This window comes from Apodemus sylvaticus, chromosome 22 (genome assembly GCF_947179515.1).
Source record: "Apodemus sylvaticus chromosome 22, mApoSyl1.1, whole genome shotgun sequence".
Classification (NCBI taxonomy): domain Eukaryota; kingdom Metazoa; phylum Chordata; class Mammalia; order Rodentia; family Muridae; genus Apodemus; species Apodemus sylvaticus.
The window spans coordinates 22,333,333-22,350,361 of record NC_067493.1 but is presented as its reverse complement, the minus strand read 5'-3'; the positions used below and the strand labels follow the sequence as shown (position 1 = coordinate 22,350,361).

The following is a 17,029-nucleotide window of genomic DNA, read 5'->3' as shown; positions in this document are numbered from 1 at the left end:
CAACCTTAAACAAAGCAAAATAAAACCTACAGGTCTGGTGAATAGGTTCTTTTTTTTTTTTTAAAGATTTATTTTATCTTTAAAATGTACAATGAGTACACTGTAGCTGTCTTCAGACACACCAGAAGAGGGTATCGGATCCCATTACAGATGGTTGTGAGCCACTATGTGGTTGCTGAGAATTGAACTCAGGACCTTTGGAAGAGAAGTCAGTGCTCTTAACTGCTGAGCCATCACTGTAGCCCTCTTCTTTTCATTAATTAAAAAAAAATGTGGGGACTGGAGAAATTGCTGGACGAGAACTTCTAGGTTTTTGGAATTTGTGTGTGTGTGTGTGTGTGTATGTGTGTGTGTATACATGTAGGTATGCATGTATACATGGAGGTCAGAGGTGATGTTGGATATTCCTCTGTTACTTTCTCTCTTAGTTTTTGAGACAGGGTCTCTTACTGTACCTGGAGCTTACTGATTCGGCACAGCTGGTTGGCTAGTAGCCACCACAGCCAACTTTTTCTGCAGGTTCTAAGCACTGAACTCAGATCCTCATACCCATGTAGCAAATGCTTTACCAAGTGAATTCCCTCTCCAGCCCCAAACTTCTAAATTCTTGGCATTTCCCTAGTGATAGATGCATGTGCTATTCAGAATGGCATCCTTGAACCAAGTTAGTACTTGAATTTGTGTTAAAGAGACGACCCCGGTGAGTGCTGGCTGTGACCTACAGGCCAGGCCAGAGTGGGCTGGAGACTGAATTGGAGTGTTCATGTGGCTCGTAGCCTCCCTGTCCCTCCTGCAGCGCATGGCCCCGGGATTCCCCCAATCCCTCCCGGCTTGCCTGCTGCCATGGCTGACAAGGAAGCAGCCTTTGACAACGCAGTGGAAGAACGTATCATCAAGGAGTAGTACACAATATGGGAGAAGAAGAAGACCCCTTTTCTTTATGATTTGGTGATGACCCATGCTCTGGAGTGGCCCAGCTTAACTGCCCAGTGGCTTCCAGATGTGATGGGGCCTGGAGGGAAAAATTTCAGCATCTGTCAGCTTGTCCTGGGAACAGACACATCAGATCAACAAGACCACCTGGGGATAGCCAGTGTCTGGCTCCCTGAGACGAGGCTCAGTTTGACGCATCCCGTGATGACAGTGAAAAGGGAGAATTTGGAGGTTTTGGTTCTGCCAGTGGGAAAATTGAAAGAGAAATCAAGATCAACCGTGAAGGGGATTGCAACAGAGACGCCATCCAGTCATGTTCTTGTTTTTGACTACTCGAAGCACCCTTCTAAACCAGACCCTTCTGGAGAATGCGACCCGGATTTGCGTCTCTGTGGTCAGAAGGAAGGTTATGGGCTTTTTTGGAATCCAAATCACAGCGGACACTTACTTAGCGCTTCTGATGACCACGCCATCTGCCTGCGGGACATCAGTGCAGTTCCAAAAGAAGGGAAAGTGGTGGATGTGAAGACCATCTTTACGGGGCACACAGCAGCAATAGAGAACATTTCCTGGCATCTGCTCCCTGAGTCCATTTGGGTCAGTTGAGGATGATCAGACACTTATGATTTGGGATACTCACTCAAACAATGCTTCCAAGCCAAGCCCCTCAGTTGAGGCTCACACAGCTGAAGTGAGTTGCTTATCTTCCTTAGAGTGAGTTCATTCTCGCCACAGGGATCGGCTGACAAGACTGTTGCCTTGTGGGGTCTGAGAAATCTGAAACTCAAGTTGCGTTTCTTTGAATCACCTAAGGATGAACTATTCCAAGTTCAATGGTCACCTCACAGTGAGACTATCTTAGCTTGCAGTGGTACTGACCGGAGGCTGAATGTCTGGGATCTAAGTAAAATTGGAGCACAGTCTCCAGAAGATGCAGAGGATGGCCCACCAGAGTTGTTGTTTATTTGTGGTGGTCGGACTGCCAAGATTCCTGACTTCTCCTGGAATCTTGTGAACCTTGGGTGGTTTGCTCTGTGTGAGGAGACAACACTGTGCAGATGGCAGAGAACGCTCATAATGATGAAGACCATGGGGGATCCAGAAGGCCAAGGACCCTAGACGAGTCTGCAGTTGGGATTCTAGACTCTCCTTGTTTTCCTCTGAACCCGGAGATGGATTTAACATTGGTATGAGACACAGACGTTGTTCAGTGACCCAACTGCAGTGGATGCCACCAACAATGCTACCAGCCCAAACCATGGGCTTCTTCTTCTTCTTCTTCTTCTTCTTCTTCTTCTTCTTCTTCTTCTTCTTCTTCTTCTTCTTCTTCTTTTGATTTTGGGGTTTGGTTTTTTCGAGACAGGGTTTCTCTGTGTAGCCCTGGCTGTCCTGGAACTCACTCTGTAGACCAGGCTGGCCTCGAACTCAGAAATCCGCCTGCCCCTGCCTCCCAGAGTGCTGGGATTACAGGCGTGCGCCACCACTGCCTGGCTCCATGGGCATCTTCTAAACCTTAGCTGGGGGGCTTAATTCAGCAAAGCCTCATTGGTGACTCCAATTGTGGCAGGACAGCTGAACAAAGTCTGCTTTCTATTGTGTGTGGTTTTTCCTTCCTTCCTTCCTTCCTTCCTTCCTTCCTTCCTTCCTTCCTTCCTTCCTTCCTTCCTTCCTTTTTTTTTTTTAAACTTGGGACTACCAAGTTGTAAAGATATGTTTTTACCTGGCAGTTATATCACTGGTTGACAAAGCGTGAATTGATAGCTTGTATTTGTTTTGAAGACTAAATTAATCCTTGATAAAAGTTGCTTTTTTAGGGGTTAGTCTTTGACCACTATAGTTTGATGCCATCTCCATTTTGGCTGCCCTGTCTCACCCTCAGACAGGATTTTTCTGTGTAGCCCTGGCTGTCCTAGAACTCACTCCGTAGACCAGGCTGACCTCAAACTCAGAAATTCATCTGCCTCTGCTTCCCAAGTGCTGGGATTAAAGGTGTGTGTCACCACTGCCCAGAAAATTGCTTTTTTATATAAAAAAATCTAAATACATAATGAGTCTATAATTGTGCCTATGAGGAGACCCTAATAAAAACCTGGGACAGCTACTAGCTTTGTAGAGCCTTCTGGTGGGTGGATATATAGGATTGCTAGATTCTGTGGGCAAGACACCAGAGTTCTGTATTCCACACTTTCCTAGTGGATTTTTTTTTTTTTTTTTTTTTGCTAGTCCTGTACTGATTCATGTCCTTTAAATTAAAGCCAATGGTCAGGGGCCCGCTGGGGGTGGCTCGGTCAGCACAATGCTTGCTATGAAAGCATGAAGACCCGGCTTTGGTCTCCCAGAACCCACATAAAAAATTCTTGATGTGCCAAGCACTGAGGATGAAGTAGGTAAGTGGTCAGCCCTAAAGACCACATCTGCTTCAGCCTCCTCCTCCCAAGGCTCAGGGGACATTTCAGAAGAGGATCCAGAAATAACCTAAGAGGTAGAGGATGGAGCAGACTGCGGTGGGATGCTGCCTTCTGGTCGTAACACACTGTTGTGCTCTCAAACTTCTAGAAGCTCGGTGACAGCCACAAGATCTACGCAGGATCAGCCAGCAGGATCATCAGCATCCCAGCAGGCAGGACTAACTGGAGTTGGAATCCGTGTTACAAAGAAGAAAGAGAGAAGAGGGTGGGGGAGTGAGTGTGGGAGGAGGACAGGTTGGGGGCTGTGCGAGGGCTGAAAGGAGAGAACTGACAGTGGTTATGATTATAAAACGCTGTCTATGTGTGTATTTGTCAACAAATAAACAAAAGATATTTAAAAAGATAAAACAGCAGAAAGCAGGTTGCTCTGACATGAGTCTATAATCCCAGAGCTGGGGAGGAAAAGACTGGAGATCTCTGGGGCTTCATGGCCAGGTTAGCCAAATCAGGAAGTTCTGGGTTCACTGAGAAATGCTCTCAATAAATTAGGATTTATTTATAGAAAAATACAAAAGCAGATTCTGCTCCTAGGATTATGGCAATTCAGGCCATAGGTTTTTTTTTTTTTTTTTGACAAAGATTAAAATACCAGTCACGAATTTCATCCCGTTCAGTAGTCTTCCGATTTAATCAGAGAGTAGTTATTTACCCATGGCAAACATGGCAAACATGTCACTACTGATGAACACGAACAGGATCGAGGGAGACACCCACTCCTGACTCCCTGTCTCCACATGTACAGACATGTATGTGTTTGCACCTGTACACACACTCGTGCACATGTACACACACACATGCATGCACGCACACATATAAAGTATAGAGCTTATCGGAGTTCTTTGCATCAGTTATTCTAGAAAACAGTTCAACCAAATCTGTGACTGAAATTCACTGGCCGGAAGGGCAGGCAGGTTTGCCTTAGGGACACACAAACTTGAAGTCAGCTTCTGACGTTAGTCTTGCCCAGCCTTGTGTCTTAAACCCACAGAGCCAGGTGCTAGCTCTGATTGGTCAGTAACTGTGGAGCCCGCTTTGCAGTAACTGTGGAGCCGTGTTCTGATTGGTCAGCATCAGGACCGCGGTGCAGTAACTGTGGAGCCGCGTTCTGATTGGCCAGCATCAGGACCGCTTTGTAGTAACTTGTGGAGCTGTGTTCTGATTGGTCAGCATCAGGACCGCTTTGCAGTAACTTGTGGAGCCGCGTTCTGATTGGTCAGCATCAGGACCGCGGTGCAGTAACTGTGGAGCCGCGTTCTGATTGGTCAGCATCAGGACCGCTTTGCAGTAACTTGTGGAGCCACGTTCTGATTGGTCAGCATCAGGACCGCTTTGCAGTAACTGTTGCGTTCTGATTGGTCAGCATCAGGACCGCTTTGTAGTAACTGTGGAGCCGCAAAAACAACATATCTTGATTTTTTTTCCCCACCAAGAAACATCTCTGGAGGGTTTCTCTTGGGTCATGACAGGCCTGGTGGCAGGTGCCACACACACTACCTCGCTGCTGAATGTCATGCTATTGAAGGAATCCACATGCTTAGAATATCAGCTGACCCACGGGGAAAGCATTGGCACCACGAAGAACACACTGAGATCGGAATTGCTATTTTGGTAGGAGAGACAGATCGGAAGGACCAGATTTCCATATAACGTCATTGAACCAAGGAAGTCTAAATGCTTTGTGAATTCAGACTGGAGAGTAAATTTTGGCTCTTGTATCTTGAGAGGTGTCCTGTTTCTGAAGAGCTTAGTCATTTGTGGGTGGAGAAAGGGTTCAGGTGGCTGACACAACTTCCTGGTCGTTAAGACCTCCTTGGGATGAGCTACCCGTGGGGAGTTCAGATAACAGGGATTTAGAAGTCAGGGCCTCTGTTTCTTACTGAGAGGCTTTCTTTTCCAGAAGAGCTAGAGTTATTTAAATAAAATTATACTTATTTGTTTATCTTTATTTGTGTGTTGTGAGCATGCACATACGTGCCATGGCGTGTTGCAGGGATCAGAGGACCACCTTTAGGAGCTGGTTTTCTTCTTCCACTGAGTGGATCCTGGGGTCAAGTGTTAGACAGACTTGGTGGCAGGCCCCTTTATCCATTGAGTCATCTCTCTGGTCCCCAGGGAACTAGATTTTATTTGTTGAAGAACATCTCAAAAAGAAGAAAATAGGGGTGAGGAAATAGTGAAGTTGTAAAGTTCTGTCTTGCAAACATGAAGACATGAATTTGATCCTTGGAACCTGTGTATAAAAAAGCTGGCATGGTGGTGAATGCTTGGAACCCCAGAACTTGCTGGGTGGGGGAAGGAGGATCCTGAGGCTCACTGGCCAGCCAGCCTAGCCTAACTCCTAAGTGGACAGGGCCTGAAGAATAGCAGAAGATGGCGTCTGGCGGGGAGGAGAGCCAGCCCCACTGTGGTAGGCGAGTAGGAACTGAAAAATCTGAACCCAGATGAACACGCGATTCCGGAAGCCGGGAAGCCCTTCCTCCAGCCGCATCATCAATGGACAGGGCACGCATGGGCAAACGCTGCCCTTGAAATGGAACCAGGAGAGGATATAAAAGACGCTGGCTGGGTGGCCGGACACACTGGGGGCTCATTCCTCAGCTCACTCTTGGGGGCACCTCTGCCCTTTCTTTCTTTCCTTTCTTTTCTTTCCTTTCTTTTCTTTCTTTCCTTTCTTTCTTCCCTTTCTTTCTTTCCTTTCTTTTCTTTCTTTTCTTTCTTTCTTTTCTTTCTTTTCTTTCTTTCCTTTCTTTTCCTTTCTTTCTTTTTTCTTTCTTTCTTTCTTTTCTTTCTTTCTTTCTTTTTTCTTTCTTTCTTTCTTTCTTTTTTTTTCTTTCTTTCTTTCTTTCTTTCCTTTCTTTCTTTCCTTCCTTTCTTTTCTTTCTTTCTTTTTTTCTTTCTTTCTTTCCTTTCTTTCTTTCCTTCCTTTCTTTTCTTTCTTTCTTTCTTTCTTTCTTTCTTTCTTTCTTTCTTTCTTTCTTTCTTTCTTTCTTTCTTTCTTTCTTTCTTTCTTTCTTTCTTTCTTTCTTGTTTGTGGATTTGTTGTTTTCCAGACATGGTTTCTCTGTATAGCCCTGGCTGTCAGGGAACTCACTCTGTAGACCAGGCTGGCCTCAAACTCAGAAATCCACCTGCCTCTGCCTCCCAGAATGCTGGGATTACAGCTACGGGTGCCACCACCGCCAGGCTACCTCTTCCCTTTCTTAATAAACTTTATTTTTCTAATCCGCTTCTAATGTAAAGGATTGACTTGTCTTTTATGTGTAGGTGGGCAGCAGTAACTGGACTCAGTGGGTTATAAAAAAACCCAAACAAACCAGAAGGACATCAAGTTGGGAAAGGGTGGAGCGCGGATGTGGGAAGTTAAAGGGAGGAATAGGAAAGGTAAAAATACGTTGTGTGCATTATGAAATTCTCTTAGAATTAATAAACTATATTTAAAAGGTAAGGAAGAGGGCAATAGAGGAAGACAGTGGAGGCTGACCTCTGGCCTCCACGTATGTGCTTGGATGTCTGTGTCCACACACGCGCGCGCGTGCACACACACACACACACATGCACACACACACACACATGCATACACACACATGCATACACACATGCACACGCATACACACACACACACACACATACACACACACACACACACCAAGACAGTCTGCATTTGAGGAACAACAGCCAAAGCTGCCCTCTGGGTTCTCTATGAATATGTGCTCATACCTGCACATACCTGCACACACAGAGGTAGGCTGGGCTTTAGCCTACAGAGGGCAGCAAAAGGTGTGTGTGTGTGTGTGTGGACTATGGGGCTGAGACGGAGATGAACTCAGAGCTGCAGATTTCCAACCAAGGGCTAAGTAAGGGAAAACAGAAGATTGTGAAAGGACAAACTCCGGGAGTTCCCAAAGGCTCGCCCTAGGCACAGCTCCCTCCGCCAGTGAGAGCTCAGCCCGGTTCTGGAAGCTTCTTCTTCAGGCAGGCATAAATAATGAAACCGCTGCAGCTACTTATAGAATCCCACTTTCACAGGGTGCTAGCGCATTCTCTTTGATCCCTCCTTTGTGCCTGTGGAGGGCCTGCCTCTGGCCTTCCCACCTGCAGAGAGGCTGTGCTGCCCAGAGGGCTGTTTAGGGTGTGGCTGAGGGCAGCAGCTTGGGTCTCAGAGATGCCACTTCTCCAGGCTTCTGCTTGATGCCTGGGTCCTCCCACCAGGGCAGAGATGGTCACGCTCACCCATAGCTAGGGGACTAATGCAGACTCCCACAGGAGTGCTATTTAGGAAGGTGTATTAGTTCCTTTTGTCACTGTGACAAAATATCAGATGGAGCCACTTGAACGGGGAGGTTTGTGTAGGCTCACAGCTTTAGAGGGAAGATAGCTATTGTTCATGGCGGCAGCCTATTCGGCTGAGATGGTCGGCAAATTTGATCAAGGAGTCAGGCCCCATCACTTATGTAAAAGCCACACGTGTTTCTTAGCTGTGTGGCAAGTACTTTACCAACTGAGCCAAGCCATTAGCCACCCCCCCCCCCATATTCTGATTTTTATGCCTTGAGGGGGATGGGATTTTATGCATTTCAGGCTGGCTTTGAATTCATTATGTATTCAATGGTGGCCTTGGGTGCCAGGTTCTTCTGCATGCTGGGATTACAGGTGTGCACACACCAGCACACTCAGTTTTATGCAGTGCTGCTGGAGATAGAATCCAGGCCTTTATGCATGTCGGAAAACTCAGCTACATATATGCCAAGCCCTGACTTTTCCTCTCCTTACAAGGACTTGTGCTGGAATTTCTACCACACACCGACAGTGTATTTTGGACCCAGTTTTCATCTTTGCCCTCTGGAGTCACTGTTCATTGGGTTTACTTGTTGTAAGTCTGCTCTCCCTGAGAAGTGATTCTCTGAAAACCCCACAGTACCAAATGTGAAGTGAGACCCGCCTGTCGCAATTGGTGGGGAACCATCTGGCGGTTCTGGAATCAACCGCACACGCTTCCGCTAACACCAGGGTGCTTTAGTTTCATTTTTGTTGCTGTCATAAAATGGACCCAAATCAACCTGAGGAAGAAAGGGTTTATTTGGTTTACACTTCTAGGTCATCGTCAGGGAATTCAGGCAGAAACTTGAGGGAGAAACCACGGAAGGGTGTGGCTTGATGGTTAGCTCAGGCTGAGACTTAGCTAGCTACCTTATACAGTTCAGGATCACCTGCTTAGGGGATGCTGCTGCCCTCTGTGTGCCTTCCTGTAACAACTAAGAATTAAGACAATCCCCCAAAGCCAGTCACAGGCCGATTTGATCTAGGCAATTTCTCCACTGAGGCTTGCCTGTCAGATGACTCTAGGCTGTGTCAAGTTGGCGGTTAAGGCTAACTAGGTCACCAGGATTTGTGACTTTCCCTAAATGCTTTAGATGGTTCCTGGTAGAGCTGAGGCCAAGACAGGATGAAAAGCCACTTGGCTTCTGTGGGATGAAGATGGCAGGGTGATGGCCAAGGCAGACTGATGAATCCATTCTTGTTTCTCAAAGGATCCTCAACTTGCTTGGTGACAGAATGGAGCCCCGGAGTTCTGCATTCTTAATGTCGCTGCTATTACTGGGATGGGTTTATCTCCTCCCCAAGTGCCCAGGAAGGCCACTCTGGTGCACACTGCACTTTGTGCTTTGCTTCAAGGACAAAGCTGGAGTGAAGCCCTCGTACAGCCCAGGGCCTCATCAGACTCCCTCCGTTCCCCACCCTCCCTGGGCACTTTGCACATTCAAAAGCTGTTTTTAAAAGTAGCAGCACATTTCATTCTCTTTAATGCACTTCCAGGCAGCACAGATGTGCATCAATGAACGAATGTTCCCTGAACCAAAGTGCTTCTCCGGGCCTCCTGAGCCTCTCCCCTGCCGCCCACTCCCAGGCCAGGAGCAGCCTATGAATCTTGCATTAGTGATTTTGCTGCTCCTAGAGATGGTTGGAGGCAATTGCAAAGGGAGGGAGAGGAATATATAACGTGGGAGTTGAAAGGTCCAGATCTTGTTAGGTGAGTGGTGTCAGAGGCGGGGCTTAGGTCGGCGACAGGAGGCGGGGCTTAGGTGGGCAGGATGGATGGGGGGGGGGGGGCGGGATTTAAGGCACAAGCTTGACAACCTTGTTCAGTCTCTGGAAATGGATGCCCTGGTGTGCATGCGGAATCTCATGAGGGGTTATGAGGGATGCTGAGGCAGGGAATCAGTCTGCATGGACTGAACAGGAACAACAAAGAGGGCCCTTGCCTCCACTAGGCAGAAGGAGGAAAAAAAACAACTTCTTGAAGTCTGGGGCTGGGGAGGTGCCTCAGCAGGTAAGAGCACACATGCTGTCTTCACAGAGGACACAGGTGGGCTTCCCAGCACCCACTTCAGGTAGCTCACAACCATCTGAAACTCTGGGTCTAGGAAGCCTGACATCCTCTTACGGTCTCCCAAGGTACCTGCACTCTGATATATGGACCTGCACATATACACAAAGTTGCATATTAAAAATAAATCCTCGAGAGTGAAGAAAAGTGATCCCCTGCCCTTCATGTGTGCTACAACTTGCAAGTACCCACATTCATTTATCACACACACACACCATAATAAAACATATTTAGAGGTGACGTTTACAGCATCCAGAGAACTAGCACCAGTTCCCATGGCAACAGGGCCCTGGCCTTCCTGTACATGTCCACAGAGGACAACCACACTCACACAAATTCTAAAGGATATCAGGGAGGCTGTATGGAAGCTTCCGCACCACATTGGGATCATCGCGTGTGCACGCGCGGCCCATTGATATATATATATATATATATATATATATATATATATATATATATATATATATATATATATATAAAGGCAAAAGTTAAGCACCGTGGCCGTCTGTCTCTGAGATGTGTCAGTCAGACCAACAGATGACTGAGGAAAGACACTTGATATTTCTGTCATTTGCACAAATACAGTATTTCGATCTTGAGGGGGAGGAGGTGCAGAGATCCACGATTCGACGTTTAATGTGATTTTCAAAGTTTTGAGGGTTTTCTCTCTCTCTTTTTCTTTTTCAAGTTAAAAATGTCCTTGGGAAGACATGGGTTATTAAAAGATGAAAGTTCCTTTCTTTGGTGAAAGGACGGGGAGACATGACAATATCAACCAGGCAGGCGTCCTCCGCAGCAGCGGTCTGTCTGGGGAGAGCCTGGCGACAGAAAGGGTCTTCGCATCCCACAGATACACTTCACCTCACTGGTCCTCTTCACAGAGTCTGGATTCAAACTCTCTATGTAGCTGAGGATTAAGGGCATGCTTCTCCACACCTGGTTTCATGGGGGGTTGGGGATTGAACCTGGGGCCTCATGCATGTTAGGTAAACATTCTAATAACTGAGCTACATTTCCAGTAGCTTCTTTCTCTTGTTTTAAAAATTGCTTATTTATTTATTTATTTGTGTGTGTGTGTGTGTGTGTGTGTGTGTGTGAGAGAGAGAGAGAGAGAGAGAGAGAGAGAGCTCATGCCATGAGTTCATAGGCCACAGCACATGCAAGTCAGAGGACAGCTTGTGGGAGGGAGTCAGTTCCCTTCTCCCATCATGTGAGTCCTGGGACTTGAACTCAGGTCCCTAGGCTAGCTCACAAGCATCCTCACCCATGGTGTTTGTGGCTTGAATGGGAGTGGCTCTCAACACTCATATATTTGAGTACTTGGTCCCCATCGTGGATGGAGATGCGCGCTCTCTGTTCCTTCATGCTGCCATCATGGACTCTAGCCCACTGGAACCATAGGTCAAATTAAATATGTTCTTTTATAAGTTACCTTGGTCATGGTGTTTTATCACAGCAATAGAAAAGTAATTAAGACTCCCATTGAGACATCTCATTGTTCTCCAATATCAATGTGAGTGTATCTGTGTGTGTGTATGTGTGTGTGTGTAGTGTGTATGTGGTATCTGTGTGTGTGTGTAGTGTATATGTGGTATCTGTGTGTGTGTGTGGTGTGTATGTGTGTGTGTAGTGTGTATGTGGTATCTGTGTGTGTGTGTGTGGTGTGTATGTGTGTGTGTAGTGTGTATGTGGTATCTGTGTGTGTGTGTGGTGTGGTGTGTATGTGTGTGTAGTGTGTATGTGGTATCTGTGTGTGTGTGTAGTGTGTATGTGGTATCTGTGTGTGTGTGTGGTGTGGTGTGTATGTGTGTGTAGTGTGTATGTGGTATCTGTGTGTGTGTGGTGTGGTGTATATGTGTGTGTGTGTAGTGTGTATGTGGTATCTGTGTGTGTGTGTAGTGTGTATGTGGTATCTGTGTGTGTGTGTGGTGTGGTGTGTATGTGTGTGTAGTGTGTATGTGGTATCTGTGTGTGTGTGGTGTGGTGTATATGTGTGTGTGTGTAGTGTGTATGTGGTATCTGTGTGTGTGTGTAGTGTGTATGTGGTATGTGTGTGTGTGTGTGTTTTAATTTGAATTTGAAATGTTCCTGAAGGCTCATGTGTTTGGTCGTTTGGTCTCCAGCTGGAGATGCTGACTTTGGAGCTGCAGACCCTTTAGGACATGCTGTTTAGCGGATGAACACAGGGCATTGGGAGCAGGCTTTGAGGGCTGTAGGCTGGTTCTGCTTCTCATCTAGTTTGCTCCGCTTCTGGTCTATGAAGACTTAAGCCAATGTTGTGAAAACCTCTTGGTGCTGCAGCTGGTGAAGCTCTGGGCCGTGCCTTTTCCACTGCAGGGGCATGACTATGAAGTGCTAGGATCTAAACTCTGCTCCTCTACAAGAACAACAAGCTAGGGAGACAAAAACAGGAGGAGCCCCAGGGATCAACACTAGCGAGTCTAGACAAATCGGTGAGATCCAGGCCAAAAAGAGACCCTGTCTTTAAAAACACAGTGATTGGCTCCTAGGAAATAGCAGTCAAGATTGTCCTCTGGTCTCCACATGCGTGTGCATGTATGTGCATGTGTACCTGCTCACATATGTACACCTCAACACAAGAGCACACACACACACACACACACACACACACACGCATGCACAAACACACCTTTTTTTGAAAGAGAAGAAAGCAGAGTTAGTCTGCCAGACAGACTGTCTGACAGAGTGGCCAGTTGATGGTCACTTGACACTCTGGAGAGCCTGCCTAAGGGATAGAGAGTACTGTTACCTCCCACACCCAGCAGCTCCGTCTCTCAGGGTAACTTATTAAATTGGCAGTGTGGCTTCTATTCATCAGTTTCTTTGAACTTGGTTCATGCCAGGTCACCTCTGAGAGAGATGGAACCATTTTGCTGTGCCCAGAAAATCAACATCTGGTACAGAGGCACTGCTCAGTAAATAGCACCTGAATGAACAGAAAATTAGATTTCTAAGCCTGTTGGGGGAGGGTCAGACCCAGGCAGGCATGAAATCCCAAGAAAATGGTCACCTTGTTGGAGCCAGATAGGGGAATGGCTGTTCTGGGCTTTGGTTTATCACAGACAGCACGGAATTTGAGCGCGGATATCCCAGAAGTATAGGCAGGTATTCTCACACACTCCTGCTGCATGCTGTGCAGTACTGTTGGTGAGGCTGTCTGAATATGCCAACTTGGTCTCTCTCTCTCTCTCTCCCTCCCTTCTTCCCTATCCCTCCCTTCCTCTCCCTCTCTCCCTTGTTCTTGAACTCCATGTCTTACTCAGATGATGGGTTTTCCGTGTGTGTGTGTGTGTGTGTGTGTGTGCGTACATGTGTGTCACAGCATGTGAGTAAAGGTCAGAGGACAATTTTCAGGAGTCTGTTGCTTTCCACTTTGTCAAAGCAGGGTCTCTCTTCTTTCTGCGGCCGTTTTGTACTCAGGACTTAGCTCGCCTGTGACCTTCCAGGTTACGCTCCCATTCACACAGTGCGGTTAATGTTGGGAACACTGCGATTGCAGATGGGATTGCACCACCACATCTGGCTTCTTTTGTGGGTGCCAGGGTTCAAACTCAGAGCACCAGGCTTGTTTGACAAGCGTTTTACCCACAGAACCAGTTCATTCACATGTATATGTGTATATGTTTCTGTTTATGTATAGTATTTCTTTTTTTTGTTGTTGTTGTTGGTTTTTTTTTTTTTTTTTGGATTTGGTTTTTCCGAGACAGGGTTTCTCTGTGTAGCCCCTGGCTGTCCTGGAACTCACTCTGTATACCAGGCTGGCCTCGAACTCAGGAATCCACCTGCCTCTGCCTCCCAGAGTGCTGGGATTACAGGTGTGAGCCACCACCTCCCGGCACGTATAGTATTTCAAGGTATATATTGCACATTGAACTTATCTCCCATAGCCTCACTGCTGTGTTCTGTCCACTTTTCTCTTCCTATCTCCTCCCGTTAGTCCCTCTCATTCTTGTAGACAATCTCACTTCTAATTTTATTCAGTACATGCATATATGACATGTGATCCTGAAAACTGAAAAGCCACAAATCAGGGGGAACTGAGTTGCCTTCCTATTGCCAGCTTAATACGACGGTCTCCAGTTGTATCCATTTCCCCACAAACAACACATTTTCATTTCTTTTCATGGCTGAAAACATTCCATTGGGAACACAACATATTCTTTCTCTTCCTCTGTTCATGGACAGCAAGGTTCGGTCATGTGACTTAGCTGTTGTGAACAGCACCACAATAAACACTGCCGTGCAAGCACCTCTGTGATGTATTGTCTTTGGGAAATACCCAGAATGGCATAGTGGGGTTTGGTTTGTTTCCTTCATGTTTTCAAAACCTAATTCCCATCTCTTCCTAATCATCCTTTTCTAAAAGAAAGCTCTCAATCTCCGTGTTCTCTCTCTCTCTCTCTCTCTCTCTCTCTTTCTCTCTCTCTTTCTCTGAGGTGTTGTGTGTGTGTTTGTGTGAACACTGGTGCATGTTCACACAAGCCAGAGGAGGACATTAGACATCCTGCGTATCACACTTTATTTCCTTGAGACAGGATCTCTCACTGAGCCTGTAGCTAGGCTCACGGCCAGCAAGCCCTGGCAATCCTCCTGCCTCCACCCTCCACAGCTATCACGGGTATGTGTATGACCACATATGACGTTGACTGTGGGGCTGATATCTGAGATCAGGTGCTCATGCCTGTGCAGCGAACAATCTTACCCCACCCCAAGCTGTCTCTCCAGCTCTCTCTTTTCCAAATAAAAACAAAAACCCAGAAATCAAATAACCCCGTATCCCATCAGATATGCCAAATTCCTGTGGACTCCAGAACACATGTCCTTGTTTTAGTGATCACAGTTAATAAATATAAACCCGTATAATAAATTTGGATTCTTGAAAGGTTTCATAAATTCATATTTTAAAAAAGATTAAACATTTTAACTTATATATAGTGAGTATCTCTGTGTGTAGACTTGTCCATGTATGAATTCAGGTGCTCACAGAGTCCAGAAGACAGTCATAAGACATGTCAGGTCTCCTGGAGCTGCAGTGACAGGGAGTTGTGAATTGATACCCGTGGATGCTGGGATCGAAGTTCAGAGCCTCCACAGTGCGCTCCTAATGACTGAACCATTTCTCCAGCACCATAAACTGATATTTAAAACAAACAGTGCACAATCTCCTTGGGAAAATTCTGAGATCTTGGCTCAACGGAGATTTTTAAACTCCCTGTACTGACTTCTGGGTAGAGTTAGGAACCCTGGGAAAGAGTCTGAGGAAGGAGATTTGCCAGTGAGACTGTGTAGGAGGGAGATTTACCGCCAGCCAGACACAGAGGAAGTGCTGGGGACTGAAGGAGCGGTAACCAAGAAAACAAGAGGTGGGACAGAGCTAGCTAGTCAAGTTCATTGAGATGAGCTAAGAGCCTGCTAAGGCCAAGCTTTCAAACACACACACACACACACACACACACACACACACACACACACACACCCTTAAATTAGAACCAGGACATTAAGGCAGGAGTCCCGACCACATACGTGGGGCGGACCTCCTAGCTTCTCCTGTTCTTGAGTTCTGTGATGTTGACTCTCACTGTTGATTTAACTGGCTGCAACATCACTGTGGAAAAACACCTTTGGGTGTGTCTAAAGCGTTTCCAGAAAGTTTAACTGAGCAGGGACACGCCCACCCTGAACGTGGCCATAGGGTAGGGATCTGTAAATAAAAAGGAGAAAGTGGTCTCGGCACCAGCAATGGCCTCTCTGCTTCCCGACTGTGCACACGGTGCCGAGCTGCCTGCTGCCATGCCTTCTGCTATAACACACACCGCTAATGAAACTGCGAGCCAGAATCAAGCCCTTACTTCTGGGCATGCGCACATGTGCACTCACATGTGGCAGTCAAAGGACAACTTGCAGAGTCTGCAAGAGTCCTGTCTTGTCGATCCTTGGGATCAAACTTGGGCCACCAGCTTAATAGCAAGCGCTTTCCCTGCTGAGCCCTCTTGCTGGCCCCGAAGTCGATTCTCTTTCATGTATTTCGTTTCAACAATAAGAAAAGTAACCAGTGCAGGGCCCTATCTGTAGTACGGAAGGAAGTGAGAGCTAAGAGGGTGTTGGGCACCACCGGAGCAGGGATGGCGCTTAAAGGAAATGTTTGATCTCTGTGAAGGTTATCTTCGGAAAGAAGTGCTCACGAGGCAGTCTAGACACTCTGGAGTGTCTTTCTTCTGTGTTTAAGAGACTTGAGCGTCCTTATCCTGTGAGCCCACCCGGCTCACCTAAGAGAGGATAGCACCCGGTTCTCCCTCACGGTCCTGATGGCTTCCCGGGAGCCCTCTGGTCCTCCATTCCCACCCCCTCTGTCTGGCTGTCAGGTATGGCGGGCATCTGTACCGGTACAGCATCCTGGTCTTCCCTGCTTCCTCCCTGCCCAGTGGTGCCACCCCATCTGAGGCCTTACTTCTGCCTCAGTCCGTGTTCAGCAGGCCCAAGCCCTGCTCTGTGCCATTCTCCTCCGGTGTACCCCTCTTGCAGGAACTGGGCCCAGCCCTGCAAGAGACCCTGTTCACACTACCCTGTCCACTCTGCCCTGCCTCTTACTCTTTCTGCTAGGGTCATGGTCTGTGTGCATATCTCTACCTTGTAGGTCCTTAGAGTCGGCTTCTATTTTGCTTTTCTCAAAGACAATTTAAAAAAATTTTAAGTAGGTAAGTAAGTAAGTAAGTAAATAAATAAATAAATAAGTAAATTTCATTTTTAAAGACAGAGTTTCTCTGTATAACAACACCAGCTGTCCTGGAACAGGCTTTGTAGACCATGCTGGCCTTGAAATTACAGAGATCTGCCTGCCTCTGCTCCCCAAGTGCTGAGATTAAGGGTGTGTGCTGTCATGCCTGGCCTTATTTTATTTTTAATTAATTGACTTCCTTAACATGTTAATTTTTTATAACACCTGTCTGTCTGTCATGTGTGTGCCATGGCATGTGTGTGGAGAGGCCACAGGACAACTTGCAGGAGTCATTTCTCTTCTCCTACCATGTTGGTTCGAGGGCTCACACTCAGGTCATCAGGCATGTCAGAAAGCAAGCACCTCCACCAGCTGCTGAGCCGCCTCGCCCACCCTCCATCTTTGTCCTGAGTTTAGATTGTCATCTTTCTTCTCCTCTTGTTTACAAAATGAACGTGCTTAAATTATTTTTTGAGAACTTTGGGAGGATTTGGAGATGTCTCTTTC

At 46.8% G+C, this 17,029-nt stretch overlaps 1 pseudogene; it reads left to right on the top strand.

Annotated features, from left to right (window-relative positions):
• Positions 1 to 843: 843 nt before the first annotated feature.
• Positions 844 to 17,029, top strand: part of LOC127672462 (histone-binding protein RBBP4-like) — a 134,525-nt pseudogene continuing 118,339 nt past the window's right edge.